Below are 7674 nucleotides of genomic sequence, written 5' to 3'. Positions count from 1 at the left end.
TATCTGTTCTTTACACAGATAGGTTGCTGACTGTCCTGTCAGGACATGCCCTCCTTTTTATCAGACAGCTCTCACTGAGGGACAGAGCACGTTCCATGACTAAAACCACAGAGCAGGTTCCATGACCAAAACCACAGAGCACGGTCCATGACTAAAACCACAGAGCGCGTTCCATGACTAAAACAACAATCACAAAATAAAAACACACACACAAACACAGATATATATATATATACATACATACACACACACACACACACACACACACATATACAGTGGGGGAAATAATTATTTGATCCCCTGCTGATTTTGTTAGTTTGCCCGATTACAAAGAAATGAGCGGTCTATAATTTTTATGGTACTGTAACGAACGGCGGGGTAGAGTAGCTTGCCTTAAGCGGGTATCGAACTCGCAACCTTCCGCTTACAAACCGGCCGCGCTAGCCACAACACCAAGAGAGTTAACTCACTTGGCGGAGCTGCTAACGGGCCTTACACAGGGTCGTTACAGTACTTTTATTTTAACAAATAGAGACAGAATATCAACAAAGAAGTCCAGAAAAAACATGATATAAAGTTATAAATTCATTTGCATTTGATCGAAGGAAATAAGTATTTGATCCCCTACAAACCAGCAAGAATTCTGGCTCATACAGACCGGTTATATGTCCATGAGGCACACAGATTACTCCTGTCACTTTAAGAAAGTACTCCTAATCTCTGTTTGCTCTGCTCAAGAAGGCACATGTACAGGCCCATCTGAAGTTTGCCAATGAACACCTAAATGATTCAGAGAAGGCTTGGGAGAAGGTGATGTGGTCAGATGAGACCAAAATTGAACTCTTTGGCATAAATTCGACTCTTCGTGTTTGGAGGGAGAGAAATGCTGAATGCTACAATCCCAAGAACACCATCCCCACCGTCAAACACGGAGGTGGAAACATTATGCTTTGGGGTTGTTTCTCTGCTAAGGGTACAGGACGACTTCACTGCATTGAGGGGCCAATGGACGGGGCCATGTACCGTAAGATCTTGGACGAGAACCTCCTTCCCTCAGCCAGAGCACTGAGGATGGGTCGTGGATGGGTCTTCCAGCATGACAATGACCCAAAACATACAGCCAAGGCAACAAAGGAGTGGCTCAAGAAGAAGCACACTAAGGTCATGGAGTGGCCTAGCTAGTCTCCAGACCTTAATCCTAAAGAAAATTTGTGGAGGGAGCTGAAGCTTCGAGTTGCCAAGCAAAAGCCTTGAAACCTTCAGGATTTGGAGAGGATCTGTAAAGAGAAGTGAGAAGTCATGTTTTGCTTGGGGATCAAATACTTATTTCCTTCGATCAAATGCAAATGAATTTATAACTTTATATAATGTGTTTTTTCTGGACTTCTTTGTTGATATTCTGTCTCTATTTGTTAAAATAAAAGTACCATAAAAATTATAGACTGCTCATTTCTTTGTAATCGGGCAAACTAACAAAATCAGCAGGGGATCAAATAATTATTTCCCCCATTGTATATATATTGGACCTTCTAGCGGTCAGGGAAGGGTACCCTACATGTTGATGTAATATACAATGGTGGGTGCCAAACTTTTCACCAGTAATAACAGGAGGGCTGTTCAATCCTTCTCCTACTGTCAAAAGAAAAACAGGTCTTAATTCCATAGAAGAATCCAAGTTTCATTCTCAGTTTCTTGGTTAGGTTATCTATATGCATTTTGGCAAATGCACAGCTATTTGTTTGAGGGGACCGGTTTAATTTGTGCCCCATCCAATGTGTAAATATGCAAGTTAAAAGTATTTTTGAATATTGTGACCCCTAGATAATTTAGTCTGTATTTAGTCTTCCCTGCATTCAATACCAATTGTAGGTTTTCACTAGTGTGTTTTGTTTAGTAGGTCTGCAACAAATATTACTTATTTATATTAATCGTATTTATTCATTATATTTGATCTTTTAGGGTTTGCAACCTATTTCCTTCTGTCACCATCTCTCAGTTTCGTAGAATTCTAAGTACAGGGGTGTGGTGGGGTGGTGTGTGTGGTTGGGGGGGGGTCATAGTTGTGGTGAGCATGCAGTTTCATAGCGGATGCTGCTGGATGTTGTTGACAGCCTACAAAAGACGAATAAAAGAGAACACTAAGATAAAAAAAACAACTATCAACACTAATCAACATCAAAAGACTGTCAAAAGCATGGCAGAACAGATGCTAGGGTTTGCAACCTATTTCTTCCTTGCGCCATCTCACACAACATTTCACATCCTCTCTCAAAAATAAGAGCAAGTTAATATAACATGAACTCTAATACGCATCCCCTTCTCATACCAGATTAGAAGAACACTATCATATTATACAGATAGAGACATTTAGGAGGTTTGATTTCAAAAGACATGCTATTGTAGTTTTCCTCTGTAGAAACCCTAATATTCCAAGCTTTCCAAGGTTTTCTTTCATCCCTTGGACAATCTCATACAATCAGGTTGTGTCAGACTCAGCAAGTGACTTTATTTGAGTATTCAATTTGCCGTGCGCATATATCTAAATACACAGATGCCCATAAAACTGCAGTTTAATGGCTTTCCCTGAACGATCAGCACCATCATGGGACTTCAACACTCTACTGTATCACTGAGGACAATAACTAATGGACAACCTAAACGTATTAGTTATTCCCAGATTTCAGCCCAGAGAAATACCTTGTTAAGCAGAATACAGTTACTTCAGTTACTGAAATAACATGGCCTACAGTATGTGACATTTAGATAGCTGTAGAACCATGGAACCAGAGACTGCTAGTGGGATGTAATATAGCCTTGTGAAAAAGCCTGCAGGGTGCTTTTGACTCAATTTCTTTGACATACCTTTTGGTTCATTCTCAATATTTTGTTATATATTCAGTAAAAGTGGTTGGGGGCTGAAGATGACTTAAATGTCATACTAATTCTGTGTGAGTTCCAGTGTAGTGACACAGGAAATGCATCCCACTGTTTCTTGCTAACCCTAACCCTCTATATATATCTGTGGTTTTAACACCTACCAAGGTATGAACATTTGCTGGAAATACACAGGAAGAGGTGACAAAATCTCACCAGTCTAAAGAGACATTCAAACCATACCTCTTTGGAGTTACCTCTTTGTAGGTTTCTCTCCTTTTAATAAAATAAAATAAATAAAAAAATAAAAAATTCCTTCTTCTAGCATTGTGACTGCCTATGGCCCCTGGTCTGAGCATTGATTACTTTATCTTATGATGACTGTTGGATAGATGATTCACTTACTTAAACAAATGCAGTTGTTGTAAGTCGCTTTGGATAAAGGCGTCTGCTAAATGCCATAAATGTAAATGTAAAATGTAAATGAGTTGATGAACAGTCTATCAAATGACATTCAATTCCATGGAGAGTTATTCTTCAATATGCATTAGCAGTATGTCATGTCTCTGTTTAATCTCTTTATATATATATATATATATATATATATATATATATATATATACTGATTAAACTCTTTTTATTCAAGGGGAAGTAGAAAATTGAAAAGTTTATGAGTTTTAACAACTTTTAATAACAAGTCACATTTAGATACTGCTGTGGATCACATGCAGTGACTGCTGAAGCAGATATGTCACATAAGGGTGTGTCTTTACCCTGACCTATCAGATGCCTGACAAATATCTTCCCAATAGCCAATGGCCATAGCGATATGTGGAACAGAAACCTGACATGGCAATGATGTGTACGTGGCCTGGCTGGACAATGTTCTGCCTTATGGTCACATGTGGTGCGAGGAGGGGACAGATGGACGGACGGACAGACAGACAGACAGACAGACAGACAGACAGACAGACAGACTCACAAACACACACACACACGCACACACACACACGCACACGCACGCACACACACACACACACACACACACACACACACACAATGTCCTTGAATCCTTGACGTTTAGAGGAAATAGCATTTCTGACCAACATTTCCTTGACCAAGCCTAAAGTGACAAATTAGGTGACGACCTTGAACACAACTGGGGTGTATCCGGTGAAAATAAACCAGCTTTTCCAAACAGGATGTTAGTATGTTATTCATCTAATTATTATCTTCTGATCATAATTTATCTTCAGAAACTACTATTTCAGGGAGTCATGGGATAGGCCTATTTCAGGGAGTCATGGGATAATCATTCTTTCCGATATGTGTATTTAATGGTTCCCCATTGCCGACAACGATCATAGTGCTATGTAGCTTTCCGAAAACTCAACACAGATTTTTTCAGACACACAATAATCCAAAGTCGTTGTGCTGATTGACCACTAAGTGGTGCCATTGCTCAACTCCGCTAGAGCTGAAGCTTGCTGACAGGGTATGAACATGACCAGGAATATCAGATTTTCATCTGTTCTGTTTTCAGTGTGAATGCACAGCAATGAAGTAACCAACATATTGCCATGATGGACAGAAATATTGATTTGATTAGATATTGATTAATTTGTCAGTAAATAAGTTAAATAAGTATAATGTAAACACCAATATGCTGTACATCTGCCATAGTGTCATACTATAGGGGTCTTCAGCTCTGGTCTATAAGAACTACTAGACTACGTGTGATTCAATGAATCATGGCTCTCTTCAACGCCATTATGAGTTGTTTATTAACATGCACATAAAGGTAAACATACTGGACTGTATGTTTATTAGTGCTGGGTCGGAACAAAAGCCTGCACACCCACTAACTCTCTGGGACCAAAGATGGGGAAGCCTACTACTGTATAGCACAAGCCAAGCCACCACCAGCAACATCACTGTCAATGATAGTCAGAGGATCTGTCTGAAGCACATACAGGTCTGGGACCAGGCTGAGCCACCAGAAGCAACATCACAGTCACTCAAGTTCCCTTCCCTTCACTCTCTACTCATGACTTAAGGGGACTTTAAGGCTGTTTTATGCTTTTTAATATGTGTCGATCGACATATCGTCGCTTGAAAAGTGCCTTGTCATAGATGATCTATGGCGGTGTCAGCGACTTGAGAAAGTTCAGGAGGTGCGCGACACCCCTTGGCGACACTCAAAAGTGTGGACTTATGGTCATTTCTGTCGATCGACAGTTGTTGGCAGCGTCGATCGACATAGCGTAAATGAACCTTAAGGGCTCTTGTCAGAAGGCAAACATCCTGCAGTGCACACTCACAGCCCTATTCCTTTCCTCACAGGAAGGGAGGAGCAGATAGGAGGCAGGAGGCAGAAGGAGGAGGCAGAAGGAGGTGAAAAGAGGAAGATGCAGTACCAGTCAAAAGTTTGGAAAAACCGTCTCATTCAATAGTTTTTCTTTATTTTTATTATTTTCTACATTGTAGATTAATATTGAAGACATCAACACTATGAAGGAACACATATGGAATTATGTAGTAAACAAAAAAGTGTTAAACAAACCAGAATATGTTTTATATTTTAGATTCTTCAAAGTAGCCACCTTTTGCTTTGATGACAGCTTTGCACACTCTTGGCAAGTTTGTGTCCAAACTTTTGACTGGTACTGTACTACTTGGTGAAGGGCTGGGCCTGGCTTGTCACAGCCCTCTGCCACTCGCCATTATTTTAGTTTTGTCCATCAGCTCCCATGTCGACTACATCTGTCCTATTCTGGCGGCAAGCTCGCGGAGGTGTCAGTGTGTGTGTGCGGAGTGCGTCCCAATCGTCCGTATCCATTTGAGCGGCTGTTGTTCATCGTCAGTATTAGTCTCCCAGGGGGACAGAGAAGCCTGGACTGTGGGAACTGTGTTAGTGATATATAGTGATATATAGGAGGTAAAGAAGTACACAATGGCTACAATCTCCCAGTCATTGGCTGTTATCGTTTTCCTAAGTTTTTGGGACGGCCTGCCAACTGATAATGTCCAAATGGATAAGAAGTTGTTAGAGATATGCTCTCTGAACCCTCCCATTGCCTAGCTCAGATGACACAAGACAAATGATTGCATAATGCTATTCTAACTATTCTATTTTGTCTATAGGAAGCATGGATATATCGGAAATACTGCTTCCTTCTTGAAGAACACAGTGATTTATAACACAACATTCATGCCTGGCCCATACAATATTCAAGGCCAAAAGTACAAAATACTCCTCTATCACTATGAATAATAGAAAGGAGTAATGTTGCTCCTACAGTATACCTCTGCAATAACTTTTTAATGACATAGTTGTTACTGAGTAATTCAATAACTGTTTTGCGGTTCCCTATCTGTTTGATGTGGTCCCGTGGTAATGGCCCAGCAGCAGTGAACGTATGGAGGTGCTGTTGTCTTCCAGATCTGATCCCTATCAGGAGCAGAGAAGAGCGGAGAGGGGAATGGAATGTTCAGCTCTCCAGCTGCTCAGAATTCCTCGCTGACAGTGGACCTAGGCTTGTTATTCTTGGCCTGCCATTGGCTCTCCTGGGGGGGATGAAACGACCAATGGGATCTCCTTGTATCTTGTTGGTCTTCGCTCCCATTGGTGGAGCAGAGGGATGCTGTTGGCCTTTTGGACTAAACACAGGGGAGCAAGAAACAGTGGGATGCATTTCCTGTGTCACTACACTGGAACTCACACAGAATTAGTATGACATTTAAGTCACCTTCAGCCCCCAAGCACTTTTACCAAATGCATAACACAAGATCGAGAATGAACCAAAAGGTATGTCAAAGAAATCGAGTCAAAAGCACCCTGCAGGCTTTTTCACAAGGCTATATTACATCCCACTAGCAGTCTGGTTCCATGGTTCTACAGCTATCTAAATGTCACATACTGTAGGCCATGTTATTTCAGTAACTGAAGTACTGTATTCTGCTTAACAGGGTATTTCTCTGGGCTGAAATCTGGGAATAACTAATACGTTTAGGTTGTCCATTAGTTATTGTCTTCAGTGATACAGTAAAGTGTTGAAGTCCCATGATGGTGCTGATCGTTCAGGGAAAGCCATTAAACTGCAGTTTTACGGGCCTCTGTGTATTTAAACCAGTTCTTTGTACATAAATCTGTCTCTTCCTCTGCGTTTCTGTTTACAAACAGAGTCTTTGACCCCGATGTGAACAGCTGTGAGTTCTTCAGCCACTGCCATGTGACTCTAAGGAGATATCTCCAGAGACGGAGATGAACTGTTGCTGACTCAGCCATAAATACCCATGTATATCTATGAATCTGGCCATATGCTCCCATTTTCCCCACATATCTCTTCTCCCACCATTCTGTCAGACACACCCAGGCAGCGCTAGCTGCTCACCAGATCATCACTTCATTAATTAACTCTGGTGAAAGGCCTGACTAGTGCAGCACCTATGTAATAGATGCCTGTAGTCTCTCTCCCACGCTTATGGAAATTCCTCCGTTCCTCTCAAGGTGGTATGAAGGGGTGGGATGGGGGGGTGGGGTGGGGGGCAGGGGTCGAAGGTCAATCCAGCTAATCTTCATGTCTTCAACAGACACTCCGAGAAATGAACACAACTCAGGGAGGATAACATCATGTCTGGTAAGAAGTACATACTGTACGTGAAGAAGTGCATAGAATATTCATAAAATATATGTTGTGTATTACAGTATGGAATGTTGACAGGGCTGGCTTTGAACCTTTTCTATACAGTAAAGTGCGGTGTGCAGTGCCATATCTCACATGATGAAATCGTAGCTCC

Source organism: Argentina silus, assembly GCF_951799395.1.
Source record: "Argentina silus genome assembly, chromosome: 17".
NCBI lineage: Eukaryota > Metazoa > Chordata > Actinopteri > Argentiniformes > Argentinidae > Argentina > Argentina silus.
The sequence above is the reverse complement of the archived record's forward strand: the minus strand, read 5'-3'. Positions refer to the sequence as shown.